Source organism: Lithobates pipiens, unplaced genomic scaffold (genome assembly GCF_037356315.1).
Source record: "Lithobates pipiens isolate NorthernLeopardFrog02 unplaced genomic scaffold, aLitPip1_a1.2 Scaffold_27, whole genome shotgun sequence".
Lineage (NCBI taxonomy): Eukaryota > Metazoa > Chordata > Amphibia > Anura > Ranidae > Lithobates > Lithobates pipiens.
In genome coordinates this window covers 40,817,922-40,841,702 of record NW_027507788.1, presented here as the reverse complement: position 1 = coordinate 40,841,702, position 23,781 = coordinate 40,817,922, and positions in this window count along the sequence as shown.

Sequence of the window (23,781 nt, the reverse complement as noted above, 5' to 3'; positions counted from 1 at the left end):
GTAGTGTTTGGTGCAGACTTACTGTGTCTTCTCCTCGTAGTCCGGTCAATAAGACCGCCCCGAGGAGAATGACATCACTTCCTCCCTGTCTGTGTATACAATACACAGTGGGAGGAAGCTTCTCATTCGCCAGGAACGATCGAGAGGAGATGGCCAGAAACCAACGGCCATCCCCTCATCCCGGATCGCTCCTGAAGCGAACCGGACCACCGCATCCAGCGGGAGGGGGTCCGATCGGACCCCCCACCCGCTGGAAGGCAAGCACGTACATGTACGTGCTTGTGCCTGTACATGCCATTGTAATGACGTACATTGGCATGCAGCGGTCCTTAAGTGGTTAATATTTATAAGTCCTTATATGTGGTGCTTGCATTGGTTCTCTTTTTTCATGCTAAGAACATTTTTAGCATGTAAAAAAAAAAGTCCTGTGAAGCAGTGGCGGCCGCTCCATTAGGGTCGCAGGAGCACTGCTCCCCTAATCCATGCACCTGGCCCCTAATGTACATGCAGGGCAACGGACACATGGATTTCAATGTTTTTTTTTTCTTTAAGCACATGATTAGAGCCTAAGGCTCTAATTGGCTGTACAAAAGGGTGGGCTCAGGGTGCAGAGCACTGTGCCCTGAGCCCTCCCAGTTGTATGATAATAGTGAATTAATATTCATTATTGTCTTCCTGCTTTTCCTCCTGGCCAATCAGGAAGTGTCTTAAGACCCAATTGGCTGAGAGGAGAAGCGACCATATTGGCCACCAAGGAGAAACAGGGGGAAGCTGCTGAAGCTGCCTGCGACCTAGATGGGGTAGGTGCGAGGCTGGTGGGTGGATTGGCGAGCAACAGGGGGTGAGGAATTTTCACTGATGGACAGACCGACCGACCGAATGGGGGGTCTGACTGATGGACTGACAAACGGGTATGGCAGGTGGTTTGTTTGCTGCCCCCTCCCCCCCCCCCCCCCCCCCGGCGCCAAAAAAAATGGAGCACCAGCCACCACACTGTGCAGTGTTCTTATCACTGCCTGCAAGCTTCACTGAAAGCACAAAAATTGTATTTTCTTCTGAAAACTACTAATCTCCCCATCCCCTATGTAATGGAGATGAACAAAGGCAGATATATTTTTAGTCTAGCCTGTGTAACAACCGTAGCTCTTCCATAGATATAGTGAGCATAGCCATGCAGGGACAAGTGTGTTATTTATAGAATTTCCAATTGAAAATAAAAAGAAAAGAGCCTGAAAAAATAAAGTAATGCAGCCGCTCCATCTAAGGACTGTTATGCAATATATTACATTTTTTCTTTTGGGTTTGATGCTAAGATGCTAAGACTTATGCCCTGTACACACGGTCAGACTTTCCGACAGAAAATGTGCGATCGGATCTTGTTGTTGGAAAATCCGAAAGTTTGAGAGCAGGATCTAAAATTTTCTGACTGTAAAATCCGATTCTTTAAATTCCGATCGTGTGTAGACAGTTCCGACGGACAAAGTGCCATGCATGCTCAGAATAAATTACGAGACGAAAGATATTGGCTACTGCCCTCTTTATAGTCCCGTCATTCGTGTTCTACGTCACCGCATTCTGAACGATCTGATTTTCCGACAACTTTGTGCGGCCGTGTGTATGCAAGACAAGTTTGGGTCAAAATCCATCGGAAAACATCTGACAGATTTTGTCGTCGGAATGTCCGACTGTGTGTATAGGGCATTACACATCCAATTGGAGTGCACATATTATAACAGGTCACTCACGCTTCACCTTCTCCATCCCGAAAATGGCTTTCAGTTTGTGAAGTGTTCTGTGATTGGAGAAAGGGAGAATGTAACATCTACCCATACCTCCTCTATTTAAAGGGATTGTAAAGTGAATTAAAAAAATAAAAATAAATAACAAACATGTTATACTTACCTCCACTGTGCAGCTCGTTTTTCACAGAGTGGCCCCGAACCTGGTCTTCTGGGGTCCCTCGGCGGCTGTCTCGGCTTCCTCCCTCAGATGCTTCTCACGTTCATGCGAGCTCCCTTGCATGGTAAGAAGCATCTGTGGGTGCGCTCCCATGATACAGCCGGCGGCTATAGCCACTCGCTGTATCACACGGCCCCGCTCCCCCGGCGCTCCGCGTCATTGGATGTGATTGACAGCAGCACGAGCCAATGGCTGCGCTGCTTTCCATCCATCCACTCCAGCCAATGGTGGAAAGGACGTCGGGGGACGAGCGCGGGACATTCGAGGGGTGAGGTAAGTAAAACGGGGGGGCTGGGGGCGCAGACACTGTCAGATGTTTTCTCACCTTAATGCATAGAATGCATTAAGGTGAAAAAACATTTACCTTTACCTTTACATTTACCTTTACAACCCCTTTAAAGAATTCTTGCATTCTGTGAAAAGAATACAAGAATGTTTCTGAATGGTGGAGATGCATAGCGGGCAACCCACTATCATCTGTGTGATCTAACTTAGTGCCGGACACTTACTGTACTGTATAGGCTGAATTAAATTAGGAATTTTCCGTAACACAACAGCTATGGCACATATTTATTTTTTACAGTGCAATTGTTCAAATGTTGTTTTTAGTCAGAGTTCACATTTGAGCTACGAGTGGATATATCTTTCATTTAACACATGTATTTGTATTGGTATCTTCAGCCTTGGGGTCTCTGGTTGCTAACAATCAAGTCTTCCCCAGAGCACCTCTGCAATTTGGAAATACAAGACTATAAAATTCAATCATAGTCCCATTTAGGTATTGACCTGGGAGAGAAGATTCATGGGTTTTTGATTGTTGGAAGACACAGATGCTTTAAGCAAGTAGGGGGAGGCATGTGTCTGAACAACCATATTCTATGATGTGCTAGACTACCCTCTGCCATTAACATGTTGGCAAGTGTAGTGCCCTTGAGTGTTGCCACTCCACCGCTCCTGTAATGGGTGGGGTCTGTGCTCTATTTAGTATCTTTAGCATATGGGGCCAGTGAATTTGGGTATGGGAACAGGACATCCCTGACCAACTAAGTGTAGGTCTGTGTCCTGTGTATAGAGTTAGAGAGAACCCTCTGCGGGGCTGAATTGCCAGAAGACTGGAGCAGAGGACACACATGCGCAGAACTCAGGAGGCAGAAGAAAAAGGATTTTAGCTACCCCTGAGTGGAGGAGTACTTCAGGGCTTAAGACTGGTGTGAGGAGCCATTGCAGAGGGACTCATGGAAGCGCTAGGGGAAAGATAGCTGGACTTAATGAGTTTGTATTTGCCACAGTGAAGTGCTCCACACTATAGAGACTACTCTTCAGGAAGTTGTGTTGTATTCTGCACTGTACAGATACTGTTTGGGAAGTTGAGTTATGGCATCAATGTTATGCAAATGCTCTTTAGTAAATCCCTGAAAAGCACTCTGTGTATGAACATTCTTTATTCCGGGTAACAGGTCTCAGGTCAGGAATATGTAAAAGGGTGGGTCTCAGGCCGGGTGAGTGAGTGTGTAGGCGGGTCCCTACAAGTTGGGTAACTTGCAAACTTCATATCTGAACCACTTACCATCTTTCAGTAGCTTGTATACAGTACTCACTGACTCACTGTAGCATTCTTTCCAGTGCCTGCTGGGTATTCTGGGTGTTGCTGGGCCCATAAACTGTTGTGCAGAGTATTGAAATCACATGCTGGAACTTCTGGTATACAGCAATATGCTTTGTTTTTATGGAGAAATATCAGAACATATCTTTTCAGCATGGAGACAGTAACAGGAACAACAAACACGTGCATTGACCATAGATAGAGAAAACATCCTGTTATATCATAGAATACATATTATAACACTGTAATACTACAGTGCCGCCTGCTGCATAGATAAGTGAAATGCATACAGTATATAGTTCACAGTATTTTACATTACATGCTGCTGTCCTTCCAACAGAGCTCAGGGAGAGAGCCGGTCCGCATGGGAAAGAAGAAGAGGGTCCAGTAAAGAAAATGTAACCCTCCATTACCATCACCCTAAGGGAACCTACCTGCTAAGGACTTTGCAACTAATGGACCTCTGCTTGCAAAGGTATGCCTGAACAGCCTAGGTGATGCTAGTTAGGGTGTTAAATGTTCATGGACTATACTGTCGCAGCCTTCAAGTTAAGTTTGGTTAACTATTTATGAGCCTGGACTGAAGTCATTCAAAGGGGGTACCTGGTGGTACATTGCGTATCAGAAGAACAGGGCCTGTAAAACACCCACAGGGTACATGAGGAAGGTCACCACAAAGGGCTAACTCGGCACAAGAGTCAGAGTAGGAGAGTAGTTACTACGGGTAACCATGAACCAGTGAGAATGAATATCAGCCAGCCAATGATGAGTGGTACCAGGCTTGGGTGGCAGGTCCTCAAGGAGCAAAGGGGTCAGTACTCTGGCTCCTTCCCTAGCGGTCGATTCCCCAAAAAGTATTTGAGATCAAACCAATGGTGTGGAGACCTCATGTATTCAGCCGTAAGGTACGGAGAGAGAAGGAACTGCATGCATTCCGTGAGTTCCGTGCTAGTGCACAGCAGGACCCCATTCTGTCACTGGGAGTGAGGTAGAAGAGACATGCTGGACTGGTAGAGAGGGCATGGGCTCAGCAGCGTCCCTCCTAATCCAACATTCATTGAGTAAAGGTGTTCAGAACAGGGGACAAAAAGTCTTACAGAGGAACTCTGCACAAAGTGTACAGCTCATCTCTAAGCCTGAGTTATGCTTTAATGTTGACTTTCACATGACCACAGCCCCACCTGGTATTAGTGAGCATGTACACGATAGGAGCGGTACCCTGCTCCTCCACAACTGACAAAATATCATGGCGTTTCCACCAAAAGACAGGTATGTCCATGTCCTATCTGGAGAACAAGTGAGGCAGGATCTGGGCCAGCTTGGGAATTGCTGAACAATTCAGAACCCTTACAAACAGACAGAAGCAATACAAAAATACAAACAAAATGAGAGTTTGTCAATGAGTTGAGAGGCAGTCATATGATTGGTAAAAATTGGCACATTTATTTGTCTACACTTAGATCGTACAAGCCACCAGCAGTTTCTGTGTGTGTGTTTATAAAAGCCTTAAACTGTTGACACTATCCTTAGGTTGTTGCTTCACACATTTCTGGGTGAGGTTCTGAGTCATTCAGCCATCTCTCTGGTTTTAAACATATACTCTAGCAACAGTAAATACAGGGAAAGAGGCCAATAAAATCTGCTTGGCCTTCTAGATGGATGCAAGAGCACATTGAGGGTTATTTCCGAAAGGCAAATCCACTTTACACTGAAAGTGCACTTGGAAGTGCAGTCACTCTAAATCTAAGGGGCAGATCTGAAATAAGTGGAAGCTCTGCTGATTTTATCATCCAATTATGTACAAGCTAAAATGCAGTGGTGGCTGGTGACGTTTTTGGATAGGGGGGCCCCAGACTACGCCCATCATTTTTGACCCCTCCCACTTCTCATAAACCACACCCCTTATATAATCCACCCAATCCCTCCCCTGTATTCCACTTCCTTCCACCCATAGTGTCAGGAGTATACAGCTCAGATCATAGGACAGAGCATACAGTACCAGCATCACAGGACAGGTTTTTTTGCTAGAAAATTACTTAGAAACCCCCAAACATTATATGTATTTTTTTCTAACACCCTAGAGAATAAAATGGCGGTCATTGCAATACTTATTTTCATACCGTATTTGCGCAGTGGTCTTACAAGCACACTTTAAAAAAAAAATATTAAACTTTTATTAAAATTTTTTAATAAAAAAATAAGACATCAGTAAAGTTACCCACACTTCACTAGTTCCAAACACTTCAATAGAAATTAGTGGGAATCGGCTAATTCCAACAAGTACAGGCCCAAATGTGAGTGATCATATACCGACGGGTAATTCACTTGGCAATGCCACTCCATCTTCTCAATTAGTGATGGACGAACTTCCGACGGGACGTTTCGCGAACGCGAAACGCGAACGGACACAAACGTTCGCGAAAACGACCGTTCGCCGCGGGCTCCATTGACTTCAATGGGAGGCGAATTTCGCAAACCTTTAGGTCGAATTTGCGGCCACGGGGTAATTATTAGGGGGTAGCACGTAGTCCCACCACCTGGACAATAGCATAATACATGTATGAGGTGAATTTGGGATCGATAACTACAAGCATTTTTTTTTTATTTGGGAAATTGTTCTGACAATTCAGGACTATGGAGCTAATGAAGGCAATGGAGGAGAGGGAAGGTCAGGGACCAGGGTAGGCAAACAAGAGGGTGCAGGAGATACAGAGCACTGACAGCAGCACCGTAATACAGAGCACTGACATCAGCACCGTGACATACAGCGCTGACAGCAGCTCCGTGACATACAGCGCTGACAGCAGCTCCGTGACATACAGCGCTGACAGCAGCTCCGTGACATACAGCGCTGACAGCAGCTCCGTGACATACAGCGCTGACAGCAGCTCCGTGACATACAGCGCTGACAGCAGCACCGTGACATACAGCGCTGACAGCAGCTCCGTGACATACAGCGCTGACAGCAGCTCCGTGACATACAGCGCTGACAGCAGCTCCGTGACATACAGCACTGACAGCAGCTCCGTGACATACAGCGCTGACAGCAGCTCCGTGACATACAGCGCTGACAGCAGCACCGTGACATACAGCGCTGACAGCAGCTCCGTGACATACAGCGCTGACAGCAGCTCCGTGACATACAGCGCTGACAGCAGCTCCGTGACATACAGCGCTGACAGCAGCTCCGTGACATACAGCGCTGACAGCAGCTCCGTGACATACAGCGCTGACAGCAGCTCCGTGACATACAGCGCTGACAGCAGCTCCGTGACATACAGCGCTGACAGCAGCTCCGTGACATACAGCGCTGACAGCAGCTCCGTGACATACAGCGCTGACAGCAGCTCCGTGACATACAGCGCTGACAGCAGCACCGTAAGCAGCCCCAGGAGGAAGTCAGCACAGCACAGGGATGGTGTGATCCCCTCATAATAAGAACCCCCAGGAGGAAGTCAGCACAGCACAGGGATGGTGGGAGCCCCTCATAATAAGAACACCCAGGAGGAAGTCAGCACAGCACAGGGATGGTGGGAACCCCTCATAATAAGCAGCCCCAGTAGAAATATGACACCGCTCAACCTCTTCAAAGAGGAGGGTAGGGGCATATAGTACGGTGTGCTTTTTTGGGTCAGGGAAGTGAGCCAAATGAATTAAGAAGGTCTGTGTGCTTGATTCCAAAAATTGTTTATAGACATATACATGGTCTACTGATCACATGTGTTGAATTCCTCCGAGATCCATGCCTCATTCATTTTTAGAAATGTGAGGTAGTTAACACTGTGGTGAGCTAGGCGAGTACGCTTATCGGTCACAATCCCCCCTGCTGCGCTGAACGTCCTTTCGGACAGGACACTGGATGAGGGGCAAGCCAACAGTTCGATTGCAAATTGGGCAAGCTCTGGCCAGAGGTCAAGCCTGCCCACCCAGTAGTCTAGGGGTTCATCACTCCTCAGAGCGTCCACATCGGCCGTTAACCCAATGTAGTCGGACACCTGACGGTCTAGGCGTTCCCTGATGCTGGATCCGGATGACACCTGTCGATGGGTCGGCTGAAAGAATGACCTCATATCCGAAGTCACCAACACATCTTCAAACCGGCCTCTTCTTGCAGGCGCTGTTGGATTGGTACCCGCAAATCCTTCTCTGGGAGTGGGAATTGCTCCTCTGCCAGCGCACGCAAAAGCAGAATGCAGCATTTCTCGAAGCAAGGCCTGGAAGTGCTGCATTCTGACAGCCCTCTGCGACGGCGGTAACATTTCCGCCATTTTGTGTTTGTACCGGGGGTCTAAGTACGTTGCCACCCAGTACTGGTCCTTGACCCTCATGCTTTTTATACGGGGGTCCCTATTAAAACACTGGAGCATGAAGGCCCCCATTTGCACTAAAGTGGAAGCGGTGTGGTGGCCTGGCTCCTGCTCATCATCCAGGATAATGTCGTCCTCTTCATTCTCCTCTCCCCATCCTCGCACAACAGGGATCCCAGAAAGGTTTAAAGCATGCTCTTCTTGCTCCTGCTCATCCGCCCCGGCACCATCCTCCTCTGACTCCTCATCAGACTCCTGTTGTTGACTTGTCTCAGATAGAGTAGCCCCCCCTGGGAATTCATCCAGCATTGCGACTTCCTCATCTTCCCGCTCCTGCTCCTCCACAGCCTGATCAATGACACGACGCAATGCACGCTCCAGAAAGAAGGCATAAGGTACCATGTCACTGATGGCGCCATGGCTGCGACTGACCAGTTTGGTGATCTCCTCAAATGGCCGCAGAAGTCTGCATGTGTCGCGCATGAGCAGCCACTGGCGCGGTGAAAAAAAACCCAGCTCCCCAGAACCGTTTCTTTCGCAGAGTTCATACAGGTAGACGTTAACTGCACGTTTCTGCTGGAGCAGCCTATCAAGCATATAGAAGGTTGAGTTCCATCGCGTCGGGCAATCGCAAATAAGACGTCTGACCGGCAGATGGTGTCGCCGCTGAATGTCAGCAAGGCGAGCCATGGCCGTGTAAGATCTTCTGAAATGGGCCGAGATTTTCCTTGCCTGCCGCAAGATGTCCTGGACCCCAGGGTATTTGACAAGGAATCGCTGCACGACCAAGTTTAAGACGTGTGCCATGCACGGCACGTGCGTGATTTTGCCCTGTTTCAATGCGCTAAGCAGATTGGCACCGTTGTCACACACCACTTTACCAACTGTCAAATTGAGCGGTGTTAGCCACTCATCTGCCTGTGAACGCAAAGCTGAAAGGAGTGCCGGGCCAGTGTGGCTCTTTGCTTCCAGGCACAACAGACGCAGCACGGCATGGCAACGTCTCACCTGGCATGTGGAATAGGTTCTGGGGAGCTTGGGCGGTGCAGTGGAAGAGACGCTAGCAGCGGAAAAGGAGGAGGCAGCTGAGGAGGAGAGGGAGGAGGATGGAGTAGGAGGAGGAGAAGAAGAGTCAGGCCTGCATGCAATCCGTGGCGGTAAAACCAAATCTACACGGGTGCCACGGGTTACATGCTTGACGGCCGTCAGAAGGTTCACCCAGTGGGCAGTAAAACTGATATACCTTCCCTGCCCGTGTTTGCTAGACCACGTGTCTGTGGTCAGATGTATCTTGGCACCGACACTGTGTGCCAGAGATACATTCACTTGCCGCTGAACATGGCCATATAGCTCTGGGATGCCCTTCTCTGAGAAATACTTCCTTCCTGGGACCTTCCATTGTGGTGTTCCAATGGCCACAAATTTGCGAAAGGCCTCCGAGTCCACCAGTTTATATGGCAGTAGTTGGCGGGCTATGAGTTCTGACAAGCCAGCCGCCAACCGTTGGGCAAGAGGGTTATCCGGCGTCATCATTTTTTTACGCTCAAACATTAGGCCCACGGAAGCCTGCCTTTTTGCAGAAAAATGTGAGCTTGGCGTGATGGAAGGTGGAGTGGAGGACAATTGTGAGGAGAGAGGAGAAGGAGAAGTAGAAGACGAGGCTGGACGGTGAGAGCCTGCAGTGTGGCTTTGTGTGTTCCGTTGCTCCCACTGGGCTCGGTGATGGCTGCTCATGTGCCTTCTTAAGGCGGTCGTCCCTAGGTGAGTATTGGGCTTACCGCGACTAACGCGTTGACTGCAAAGATTGCAGATGGCAACGCTATTGTCAGCAGCGGACACGTTAAAAAAAGCCCACACTGCGGAGCCATGTGCCGGTGTCCTGGGAGCGCCAGATGTGACCGTACATGGTCGATGACTCGCTCCTGATACATTTGCAGTCTGCTTTGTCCCTGCTGTGCAATGTAAGTCATTGCTGCTTCTCCTCCCTATCTGCTGGTCCATATCTCCCTCTGAACTCCCCTCCTCTTCCTCTCTTGTGGGCACCCACGTGACATCACTAGACACGTCATCATCAACGTCACCTTCCCCACCGCTATAAGTAGAGTAGGCAGCAACACCGGGGACCAACCTCCTCCTTGGGCTGATCTGGGTACTGGCGTCAGACTGCTGAGTAGCGCTTGTTGCTACCTCCTCTTCCTGATCCAATACCAAGAGTGGCTGCGCATCAGAAATGTCCTCTTGATATGGATCGGAAAATAATTCCAGTGACTCAAGCGGAAGGTATGTGGTGGTGGTGGTGGTGGTCGTGTTGTTGGTGGTAGTGTCTTTGGGGGTGCACATAGCAGAGAGTGAAGAAGAGGGTGCAGATCGAGAGGATGAGGAGGGTGCAGAAGAGTAAGGCTGAGCGAGCCACTCAACCAAGTCTGGTGCATCCTTTAAAGTAATTGAACGCACCTTCTGCAACTTCCCACTTTGGCTCAAGCCTGTTGCTCCTGCCCTACCCCTACCACCCCTGCGGAAGGGCCTGCCTCTTCCTCTGCATGTCATTTTTTAAATGACCCTGTGACAAAACTCTTAGTCCCTATACCGCTGAAGGACTGCTGCAGTATAGGTGAGCGGTCAGCAGTGGTGCACGTCAACCCTATCTATTGTGGACCTATAGCGGTCCTTACAGAACAGCAGACTGTACCGCACTCAAGCCTATGTACCGTAGCACCCTATACCAAGTTACCAGTCCTTATAAGAACTTTTGTGGACCAAGCAGGTTGTGTATTAGTGTTTAGCAGACTGTACGTCAGTCCCTATACCGCTGAAGGACTGCTGCAGTATAGGGCAGCGGTCAGCAGTGGTGCACGTCAACCCTATCTATTGTGGACCGATAGCGGTCCTTACAGAACAGCAGACTGTACCGCACTCAAGCCTATGTACCGTAGCACCCTATACCAAGTTACCAGTCCTTATAAGAACTTTTGTGGACCAAGCAGGTTGTGTGTTAGTGTTTAGCAGACTGTGCGTCAGTCCCTATACCGCTGAAGGACTGCTGCAGTATAGGGCAGCGGTCAGCAGTAGTGCACGGCAACCCTATGTATTGTGGACCGATAGCGGTCCTTACAGAACAGCAGACTGTAACGCACTCAGGCCTATGTACCGTAGCACCCTATACCAAGTTACCAGTCCTTATAAGAACTTTTGTGGACCAAGCAGGTTGTGTGTTAGTGATTAGCAGACTGTACGTCAGTCCCTATACCAATGAAGGACTGCTGCAGTATAGGGCAGCGGTCAGCAGTAGTGCACGGCAACCCTATGTATTGTGGACCGATAGCGGTCCTTACAGAACAGCAGACTGTAACGCACTCAGGCCTATGTACCGTAGCACCCTATACCAAGTTACCAGTCCTTATAAAAACTTTTGTGGACCAAGCAGGTTGTGTGTTAGTGTTTAGCAGACTGTGCGTCAGTCCCTATACCGCTGAAGGACTGCTGCAGTATAGGGCAGCGGTCAGCAGTGGTGCACGTCAACCCTATCTATTGTGGACCGATAGCGGTCCTTACAGAACAGCAGACTGTACCGCACTCAAGCCTATGTACCGTAGCACCCTATACCAAGTTACCAGTCCTTATAAGAACTTTTGTGGACCAAGCAGGTTGTGTATTAGTGTTTAGCAGACTGTACGTCAGTCCCTATACCGCTGAAGGACTGCTGCAGTATAGGGCAGCGGTCAGCAGTGGTGCACGTCAACCCTATCTATTGTGGACCGATAGCGGTCCTTACAGAACAGCAGACTGTACCGCACTCAAGCCTATGTACCGTAGCACCCTATACCAAGTTACCAGTCCTTATAAGAACTTTTGTGGAACAAGCAGGTTGTGTGTTAGTGATTAGCAGACTGTACGTCAGTCCCTATACCAATGAAGGACTGCTGCAGTATAGGGCAGCGGTCAGCAGTAGTGCACGGCAACCCTATGTATTGTGGACCGATAGCGGTCCTTACAGAACAGCAGACTGTACTGCACTCAGGCCTATGTACCGTAGCACCCTATACCAAGTTACCAGTCCTTATAAAAACTTTTGTGGACCAAGCAGGTTGTGTGTTAGTGTTTAGCAGACTGTGCGTCAGTCCCTATACCGCTGAAGGACTGCTGCAGTATAGGGCAGCGGTCAGCAGTAGTGCACGGCAACCCTATGTATTGTGGACCGATAGCGGTCCTTACAGAACAGCAGACTGTAACGCACTCAGGCCTATGTACCGTAGCACCCTATACCAAGTTACCAGTCCTTATAAGAACTTTTGTGGACCAAGCAGGTTGTGTGTTAGTGATTAGCAGACTGTACGTCAGTCCCTATACCAATGAAGGACTGCTGCAGTATAGGGCAGCGGTCAGCAGTAGTGCACGGCAACCCTATGTATTGTGGACCGATAGCGGTCCTTACAGAACAGCAGACTGTAACGCACTCAGGCCTATGTACCGTAGCACCCTATACCAAGTTACCAGTCCTTATAAAAACTTTTGTGGACCAAGCAGGTTGTGTGTTAGTGTTTAGCAGACTGTGCGTCAGTCCCTATACCGCTGAAGGACTGCTGCAGTATAGGGCAGCGGTCAGCAGTGGTGCACGTCAACCCTATCTATTGTGGACCGATAGCGGTCCTTACAGAACAGCAGACTGTACCGCACTCAAGCCTATGTACCGTAGCACCCTATACCAAGTTACCAGTCCTTATAAGAACTTTTGTGGACCAAGCAGGTTGTGTATTAGTGTTTAGCAGACTGTACGTCAGTCCCTATACCGCTGAAGGACTGCTGCAGTATAGGGCAGCGGTCAGCAGTGGTGCACGTCAACCCTATCTATTGTGGACCGATAGCGGTCCTTACAGAACAGCAGACTGTACCGCACTCAAGCCTATGTACCGTAGCACCCTATACCAAGTTACCAGTCCTTATAAGAACTTTTGTGGAACAAGCAGGTTGTGTGTTAGTGATTAGCAGACTGTACGTCAGTCCCTATACCAATGAAGGACTGCTGCAGTATAGGGCAGCGGTCAGCAGTAGTGCACGGCAACCCTATGTATTGTGGACCGATAGCGGTCCTTACAGAACAGCAGACTGTAACGCACTCAGGCCTATGTACCGTAGCACCCTATACCAAGTTACCAGTCCTTATAAGAACTTTTGTGGAACAAGCAGGTTGTGTGTTAGTGATTAGCAGACTGTACGTCAGTCCCTATACCAATGAAGGACTGCTGCAGTATAGGGCAGCGGTCAGCAGTAGTGCACGGCAACCCTATGTATTGTGGACCGATAGCGGTCCTTACAGAACAGCAGACTGTAACGCACTCAGGCCTATGTACCGTAGCACCCTATACCAAGTTACCAGTCCTTATAAGAACTTTTGTGGACCAAGCAGGTTGTGTGTTAGTGATTAGCAGACTGTACGTCAGTCCCTATACCAATGAAGGACTGCTGCAGTATAGGGCAGCGGTCAGCAGTAGTGCACGGCAACCCTATGTATTGTGGACCGATAGCGGTCCTTACAGAACAGCAGACTGTACTGCACTCAGGCCTATGTACCGTAGCACCCTATACCAAGTTACCAGTCCTTATAAGAACTTTTGTGGACCAAGCAGGTTGTGTGTTAGTGTTTAGCAGACTGTGCGTCAGTCCCTATACCGCTGAAGGACTGCTGCAGTATAGGGCAGCGGTCAGCAGTAGTGCACGGCAACCCTATGTATTGTGGACCGATAGCGGTCCTTACAGAACAGCAGACTGTAACGCACTCAGGCCTATGTACCGTAGCACCCTATACCAAGTTACCAGTCCTTATAAGAACTTTTGTGGACCAAGCAGGTTGTGTGTTAGTGATTAGCAGACTGTACGTCAGTCCCTATACCAATGAAGGACTGCTGCAGTATAGGGCAGCGGTCAGCAGTAGTGCACGGCAACCCTATGTATTGTGGACCGATAGCGGTCCTTACAGAACAGCAGACTGTAACGCACTCAGGCCTATGTACCGTAGCACCCTATACCAAGTTACCAGTCCTTATAAAAACTTTTGTGGACCAAGCAGGTTGTGTGTTAGTGTTTAGCAGACTGTGCGTCAGTCCCTATACCGCTGAAGGACTGCTGCAGTATAGGGCAGCGGTCAGCAGTAGTGCACGGCAACCCTATGTATTGTGGACCGATAGCGGTCCTTACAGAACAGCAGACTGTAACGCACTCAGGCCTATGTACCGTAGCACCCTATACCAAGTTACCAGTCCTTATAAGAACTTTTGTGGACCAAGCAGGTTGTGTGTTAGTGATTAGCAGACTGTACGTCAGTCCCTATACCAATGAAGGACTGCTGCAGTATAGGGCAGCGGTCAGCAGTAGTGCACGGCAACCCTATGTATTGTGGACCGATAGCGGTCCTTACAGAACAGCAGACTGTAACGCACTCAGGCCTATGTACCGTAGCACCCTATACCAAGTTACCAGTCCTTATAAAAACTTTTGTGGACCAAGCAGGTTGTGTGTTAGTGTTTAGCAGACTGTGCGTCAGTCCCTATACCGCTGAAGGACTGCTGCAGTATAGGGCAGCGGTCAGCAGTAGTGCACGGCAACCCTATGTATTGTGGACCGATAGCGGTCCTTACAGAACAGCAGACTGTAACGCACTCAGGCCTATGTACCGTAGCACCCTATACCAAGTTACCAGTCCTTATAAGAACTTTTGTGGACCAAGCAGGTTGTGTGTTAGTGATTAGCAGACTGTACGTCAGTCCCTATACCAATGAAGGACTGCTGCAGTATAGGGCAGCGGTCAGCAGTAGTGCACGGCAACCCTATGTATTGTGGACCGATAGCGGTCCTTACAGAACAGCAGACTGTAACGCACTCAGGCCTATGTACCGTAGCACCCTATACCAAGTTACCAGTCCTTATAAGAACTTTTGTGGAACAAGCAGGTTGTGTGTTAGTGATTAGCAGACTGTACGTCAGTCCCTATACCAATGAAGGACTGCTGCAGTATAGGGCAGCGGTCAGCAGTAGTGCACGGCAACCCTATGTATTGTGGACCGATAGCGGTCCTTACAGAACAGCAGACTGTAACGCACTCAGGCCTATGTACCGTAGCACCCTATACCAAGTTACCAGTCCTTATAAGAACTTTTGTGGACCAAGCAGGTTGTGTGTTAGTGATTAGCAGACTGTACGTCAGTCCCTATACCAATGAAGGACTGCTGCAGTATAGGGCAGCGGTCAGCAGTAGTGCACGGCAACCCTATGTATTGTGGACCGATAGCGGTCCTTACAGAACAGCAGACTGTACTGCACTCAGGCCTATGTACCGTAGCACCCTATACCAAGTTACCAGTCCTTATAAAAACTTTTGTGGACCAAGCAGGTTGTGTGTTAGTGTTTAGCAGACTGTGCGTCAGTCCCTATACCGCTGAAGGACTGCTGCAGTATAGGGCAGCGGTCAGCAGTAGTGCACGGCAACCCTATGTATTGTGGACCGATAGCGGTCCTTACAGAACAGCAGACTGTAACGCACTCAGGCCTATGTACCGTAGCACCCTATACCAAGTTACCAGTCCTTATAAGAACTTTTGTGGACCAAGCAGGTTGTGTGTTAGTGATTAGCAGACTGTACGTCAGTCCCTATACCGCTGAAGGACTGCTGCAGTATAGGGCAGCGGTCAGCAGTAGTGCACGGCAACCCTATGTATTGTGGACCGATAGCGGTCCTTACAGAACAGCAGACTGTACCGCACCCAAGCCTATGTACCGTAGCACCCTAGACAGACCAAGTTACCAGTCCTGATAAAGAGCTTTGTGGAACAAGTGAGTTGTGAATGATTAGCAGACTGCAGCAGAAGGGCAGCAGTCAAGTATAATATTCTTTCTATATTTGGAAGAAAGAATATTATACGTGTACAAGCCTATTACCGTACCACTGATACCAGTCCTGAAAAGAACCTTTGTGGAACTAATAGTAACAGCAAGTCTTTAAAATTATCCTCACTGCCTGACACACTGCTTCCTGCCTGTCCCTATACAAATTGGCAAAAAAGAGTAGGCTGGAACGATTAGCTGGAACAGCTCTTTTGTGGACCTGATAGTAACAGCTAATGATGATGATGATGATGATGATGAAGAAAGACTAATCTGGCTGAGCTGTCCCTAAAATAGCAGCATACAGCGCTCTGTCCCTTTATCTAAACTGACAAAAGAAACTCAGGCTGCTGACCTAACACCTATACCAGTCCTGAAAAGAACTTTTGTGTACCAAATAGCTAGCGTTTTCTCTGTCCCTACTCCACACAGGATCCTTTCCCTACAGTGACAGAAGAAAGAATGTAAAATGGCCACCGGATCGGGTGTATTTATAGGTTAGGGGGAATGTCCAAGTGTCCATGAGCTGTCATGTCTCAATTGGTTGTCCTGTAACACATGATAAACGTGTCACGAAAGGTTAAAGTTCTTGTATACATTAAACACGTAAGTCCGCCGGGGCGAACGACGGAAAAAGGCGTTCGAACCCGCGGACGGCGAAAGTCGGAAATTCGCCGCGAAACGACCGCCGGGCGAACCGTTCGGCCATCACTATTCTCAATTACAATCTTGTACACGTCAGAGCATTTTAGATGCACATATTGCTCCCTGCATATCTACTTCTACCCTAAATTTTCACACACCCTCCAACACTCCCCTTCCAACATAAGATCTGATCTAGATGTAATTAACCTCACACCACACACTTTAAACAAGGATGAGATCGATGTCCTCCGGCTAGGCCTCAGTTTCTGTCCATCAATGGAAATGGACAAATAGGAAGTTATAAAAGATCTTTACCTTTTTTCCCGAAATTTGACCTATACATTTTTATTTGATGAGGATCGACAACGATCTTTGCAAGACAAGAATATTTCTGAGCAAGTAAAAAACGACACCATGGAGGACTTTCAAGCCCTTAGAGACTTAATGCTACTTCTTGAAGAAAGCGAGCTAAATACTGAATCTACTGGTCAATTGATTGATTCCCGTGGTACGACAGCTTCTAGATGCCTTACATCAAAACAGTTCAAACTTAAGTCACAGCGTTTCCCAGACCTAATGATGAATCCAAACATCTGGGCCTTTTTAATGGGTACCATTAGTGAAATCAAAAGCCTTACTGTAGATCCGAAACCCAATAATCTATCACCCTCTCAGTTGCAAGCTATCCAAACCCTCAGGAGAAACTCAGATTTGGAAATTAAGGCCTCCGATAAGGGTGGTAATGTTGTTTTAATGACCAAACAGTCCTATGAGACAATGGTAATGTCAATCGTGACTGGTATGAATGTATTAATTAGACTTGTGCATAACGGAAAATTTAGTTTAGTTTCGGTTCGTTGTCGTTCGTAAAATACATAATTTTGTTCTGTTATATTCGTTATGTTACGTTAATACGTTTTCGGATAATTCGTTATTATTCGTAGAGTGTCGAATTCATTCGTTCGTATTCGTTGAAATTCGCTATTTATGTATGTACAGACATTCGTGATAATGATTCGTAGTTTGGAATGTCGTTTGTTTATTGAATCTTTTAACACACACAATGACACCGTCTCTTCTCCTCGGCTCAAATACAATACAACACCCTTCTAACTCAGTTCTCAGGAATGCACTTTGCCAGTAATCCATCCTCCGGCATAAAATTAATTAGCCGATTGGACTATAAGATTTACTTTGAGCTGACCTTTTGTTTCATTAGATCTTTAAAGAATTACCAAATCATGTCGAATTCATTCGAATTCATTTGTTATATTTCTTTCGTATTCGTTGTTATTCGTTATTTTTTTATTCGGACATTTGGATGCATCCGAATGTCTGAAAGATGCAAAATTCGGCCGAATTTCGATTCGTTACGAAACGAATTGCACAAGCCTAGTATTAATGTCAGTAAGATTGAAAACTATAGGAAGGAGTATTTGGCCATTATTGGAGGGGCCTATCAACAAGGCCTCATTAATCAGGATCTCTATAATTATCTGAATGTAAAAAATACACGTCTGGCGACGTTCTATGCATTACCTAAGATACAAAAACATCCGACTAAACCTCCGGGTAGACCCATAGTGTCAGGTATAGGCTCTCTCACTGAGAAGGCGAGTCGTTTAATCAACTCCATTTTGATGCCACATGTTATGGCTTTACCATCTTTTATAAAAGATACAGCAGACCTTCTAAAACACATCGAGGATATGGTCGTACCTCCCGATGCTCTGCTTGTGACCTTGGATGTGGAAGCTTTATATTCTAGCATCCCTCACAAGCAGGGCACCGGGACTGTACGGACCTTCCTTCGTGAACAGGATCATAACAAATGGGAATACTGTGAGTTTATTCTTGACCTTCTCAAATTTGTATTAACTCGAAACTGTTTTGTTTTCAACGAATCCCACTTCCTCCAGGTACAGGGGGTGGCCATGGGCACTTGTTGCGCGCCGGCCTACGCAAACCTGTACCTGGGGGGGTGGGAACGAGCAATTTTTTCTGATGATGCATTAACTACATTTACGGACCAGATGTTATGCTGGTTACGCTTTATTGATGATATTTTCATCATATGGTCGGGAACTTTAATCTCCCTAATTACATTTATTGATAACCTCAATAATAATGCATTTAACTTGAAATTTACAGTTTCTAGTGACTCATCCAGTGTCACCTTTTTGGACCTTGTGATCAACAAGGATAACACTGGTCATATTTCATCTACATTGTTTAGAAAAGATACAGCGGGCAATACACTCCTACATGCTGCTAGTGCCCATCCAACTTCTCTAATACGAAGTATTCCGTATGCACAATATTTAAGACTTAGACGAAACTGTACATTTACTACCGATTTCAAATTACAGGCTAACCTTCTCCGCGATCGACTAAAAGCAAGAGGTTATAGTAAGACTGTGCTGCGGAGTGCTTTCAATAAAGCGCTTCGCCAACCTCGTAATGCTGTATTGTATAAAACCAAAATTGCTAATGATAAGGTAACTGTTAGATACATTACAAGGTATTCAAAACAACATCAGGAAATACGAAACATTCTTACTGACCATTGGTCATTACTTTATAGAGACCCCATACTGGCCAAATATTTGAATCCATGACCGGATATTACGTTTAGACGTTCGTACTCGTTACGAGATAAATTAACTTTCAGTCACTATTCTGTCAATCTGGGAATGGATCGCAAACCTTGGGGGATAACGGCATGTGGCAACTGTGCATTTTGTGATTGGATTAATGTGGGCACTCGATTCTATCTTCCTAATGGGGAACTGTTTATCCCCAAATTTCATGCTGACTGCAATACACAAGGGGTAGTGTATCTGATGCTCTGCCAATGTAGTGTATTCTACGTTGGCAAGACCATCAGATGCTTCCGTGCGTGGATAAAGGATCATGCTTACTACTCTTCAGAAGGCAAGATGGTTACCTCAGTAAGTAGGCATTTAGACCTATATCACAAATTTGACACTTCAGCAGTATCATTTATAGCTCTGGCTGTAATCCCTCGATACCCCCGGGGAGGGGACTGGGATAGACAAATTTTGCGTAAGGAGACTATATGGATAGAACATCTAAATGCAACACAGCCCCCAGGTATCAACGAGACTCAGTCTTATAAACCCTTTCTATAGTGACCTCCTTGTCAGTTTTTTCAGGTAAATACATAAGTAGACAGCTAGGTGTAGTTTTGGAATTAGCTAACCTATTTTTGCCATTGGAATAATAACTATAAAGATGTAAAATCTTCTGACATTACCCGCTTCCCAACTGTCCATACATGAACATTACCACCTACTGTAATGTTAATTCAGTAAAAGTGAAAATAAAAATAAAAATAATAAGAAACAACAATCAAATTTGATTCGAATACCCTAGTAGCTTAGGGTTAGTATTAATATTCCATTCACGAGTATTGATTTGATGATTGAGTTAGATCTTATAATTATGATGCTGTTATGTTATTATATACTTTCTTTTCTTTTTTTTTAGTTTATGGTGATTGCAGAGGGTCAGGGTTGGGGGTCGCTGTCCGACTTGGGGTGGGGACACAGTGTTTTGGCACCATGCGGCCTCTCGCGCCGTGACTGAATGGGTAAAAAATTTTCCCGTGCCAGCCACTGCACTTTGATTGTCTGGGGGGATGCGTTGGACTCCAGTCCCTCGTTTGCCCTGTTCGGCTAGGGTTGCCTGACTCCCCGACGTGTACTACATGCTGGGGAAGGTGCGTTGCCTAGGCTTCCGCTGGCCTGCGGGGAGGGGGAGCGGTCTCCTGTGTCTCTTCGCCGGCCAATCATAGGACGCTCGGCGGATTTTTCGACCCAGCGTGTTGTGTGCTTGCGCGCGACGAATCTGCACAGTGTCTAGTCGGCCGACTTGAATGACATCACGTCGAATGAGATTCGATTGGTGACCACAAGGTGGGGCATGTATTCTTACCAGCAGGGGTCAAGTCCTGGGGAAAAAAGTGTGGGAACTCCCACCCAAGATCCACTCCCCCACCAAAAAAAAAAAAAAGATACGCTCATATGCATATATATTTCACATAAAATACAGTGACTGCAAATGCGACATGCTACAAGAGATGACCAGACTGCGAATGTGACTACAGGAGATGACCAGACTGCGAATGCGACATAGTACAGGAGATGACCAGACTGCGAATGTGACTACAGGAGATGACCAGACTGCGAATGCGACATAGTACAGGAGATGACCAGACCGGGAATGAGACTACAGGAGATGACCAGACCGCGAATGCGACTACAGGAGATGATCAGACTGTGAATGCGACTACAGGAGATGATCAGACTGCGAATGCGACTACAGGAGATGACCAGAGTGCGAATGCGACTACAGGAGATGACCAGAGTGTGAATGCGACTACAGGAGATGACCAGACCGTGAATGCGACTACAGGAGATGACCAGACCGTGAATGCGACTACAGGAGATGACCAGACCGTGAATGCGACTACAGGAGATGACCAGACCGTGAATGCGACTACAGGAGATGACCAGACCGTGAATGCGACTACAGGAGATGACCAGACTGTGAATGCGACTACAGGAGATGACCAGACTGCGAATGCGACATAGTACAGGAGATGACCAGACCGGGAATGAGACTACAGGAGATGATCAGGCTGCGAATGCGACTACAGGAGATGACCAGACTGCGAATGCAACATAGTACAGGAGATGACCAGACTGCGAATGTGACTACAGGAGATGACCAGACTGCGAATGCGACATAGTACAGGAGATGACCAGACCGGGAATGAGACTACAGGAGATGACCAGACCGCGAATGCGACTACAGGAGATGATCAGACTGTGAATGCGACTACAGGAGATGATCAGACTGCGAATGCGACTACAGGAGATGACCAGAGTGCGAATGCGACTACAGGAGATGACCAGAGTGTGAATGCGACTACAGGAGATGACCAGACCGTGAATGCGACTACAGGAGATGACCAGACCGTGAATGCGACTACAGGAGATGACCAGACCGTGAATGCGACTACAGGAGATGACCAGACTGTGAATGCGACTACAGGAGATGACCAGACTGCGAATGCGACATAGTACAGGAGATGACCAGACCGGGAATGAGACTACAGGAGATGACCAGACCGCGAATGCGACTACAGGAGATGATCAGACTGCGAATGCGACTACAGGAGATGACCAGACTGCGAATGCGACTACAGGAGATGACCAGAGTGCGAATGCGACTACAGGAGATGACCAGACTGCGAATGCGACTACAGGTGATGACCAGACTGCGAATGCGACTACAGGAGATGACCAGACTGCGAATGCGACTACAGGAGATGACCAGACTGTGAATGCGACATACTACAGGAGATGATCAGACTGCGAATGCGACATAGTACGGAAGATGACCAAGTAGCTAGTTTTAAAATGTAAACCTGTCCTCAGCCCCTTTATGGCACCCCCTTTACATTCCTGTCCTCACCCCCTTTGTAGAACCCCCCTTCACATTCCTGCCCTGCCTCCCTTTTATATCACCTCTCCTCATTCCTTTCAGTTTCTGATACTTTCCCCCTCCCTCCTTCATAACAGTGCCCTCTTCCCTGTCTTACCTTATACAGGACACAGCACAGCAGATGACATCGGAAGTGCAGCAAAGGGATGGACAGAGGGCGGGACCTGCCCCAGTTAACTGATTGGTTGATAGAATGCAGAGCAGTTCTATTAACCAATCAGTTAACTGAGCCAGCCCCTGCCCTCCGTGCATCACTGTGCTGCTCTTCCGATGCCAGCTCTGTGAAGACAACGCAGCTAGCAGACTGTGCTAGAGCCTCGGGCGGCTCTGGTCCTGCAAAGGGAACGGCGTTCCTGCTGTGAAAAAAGTGCGGGAACGCCGTTCTCACGCGTTCCCGCAGGACTCGAGCCCTGCTTACCAGCATGCCTTCTGAAAAGCTCGGCACAGCTGTCGAATGATGAGATAATTAAAACGGTTTATTAACTAGCATGCTCTGCACTTACTTTGCACAGCTGATCTGGGAAACAAACACTAGGCTGAAACCTTTAGAGGACTGCAGAGGTAAGTATCTGGCCACATCTCTATTTTTTCCTTCAATACCTGGAGAGAGCCTCCAAGTTTTTAACCTTATTATACCACTGTTAAGCCCCGTACACACGAGAGGACTTATGTCCGACAGACTTCCAAAGGAGTTCCGCCGGAGTTCTGCCGGAGTTCCGACGGAGTTCTGACAGACTTTTCGGCCGAACGGACTTGGCCACACACGATCACACTAAACTCAGACGGATTCGAACGTGATGACGTAAGACCCGACTCGAATAAGGAAGTTCATAGCCAGTAGCCAATAGCTGCCCTAGCGTCGGTTTTAGTCCGTCGGAGTAGCATACACACGAGCGGATTTTTCGAAGGGGACCGGGTCCGGCGGAGTTCCGTCGGGAAAATTTGAAGCATGCTTCATTTCTAAAGTCCGTCAGACTTTTGCGAAGCTAAAGTCCGTTGAAGCCCACACACGATCGAATAGTCTGACGGACTCAGTCCGTCGGACTTTGGATGTTGAAAAGTCCGCTCGTGTGTACGCGGCATTACAGATTATCTGGCTCTGGTGCAACTACACAGGGAAACTTTCTTGTCCGAATCGGATGTTCCACACGGTTTGAGACAACTACTGATTTATAAAGTCTCCTGATTTCAGGCTTACAAACACTTTGCAGGAGAGGCCATACTCTATGGTGTGGTGAGTGCTCCTAATATAACATATTTTTTTTTTTACTATGATTACCCTTGTGACCTACTAAATATTTGGTGGCTCTCTTACACTTAGGATATTGTGGCCAAAAAGCAAAACAAGATAAAAAAAAAAACCTTTCTCCTGAACTGGAGGCCTTGATGTGTGCGTTTAGGTGCTATCAACCTTTTGAACATTGAAACTGCAGCAGTCTTCTATAGGATTGGGAATCAGCCTTTTGGGGTCCCTCTTTTTGAACCTACTCTTTTGAGTGAGTTTTGGTCTTTTTTTTTTACCTCTTGTTACTATTGAAATTTAGCTATTATGTTTTACATGTCCCCATGGTGACCTATATATACGCTGCTGCCCTCCCCCTGGTTTTGACAATGTGATCCCCATTCCTGTTATTAATCTGCAATACATCATATGTTGACTTATGTTGTTTAGTACCTATTCTGTTAGGGATGTGATGTTGTATAATATTTTTGTATGATTAATTCATAATTTTTTTGTTTCTTTGTTAGTGTACTAGTCACACAAATCTCTCGCTCCAGAAGAAGCGTGTTAAAACACGCAAAACATGTAGAGCTTTCTCCTTCTCAAGCAGTACATTCAATACCGCGAGTAGAATAATC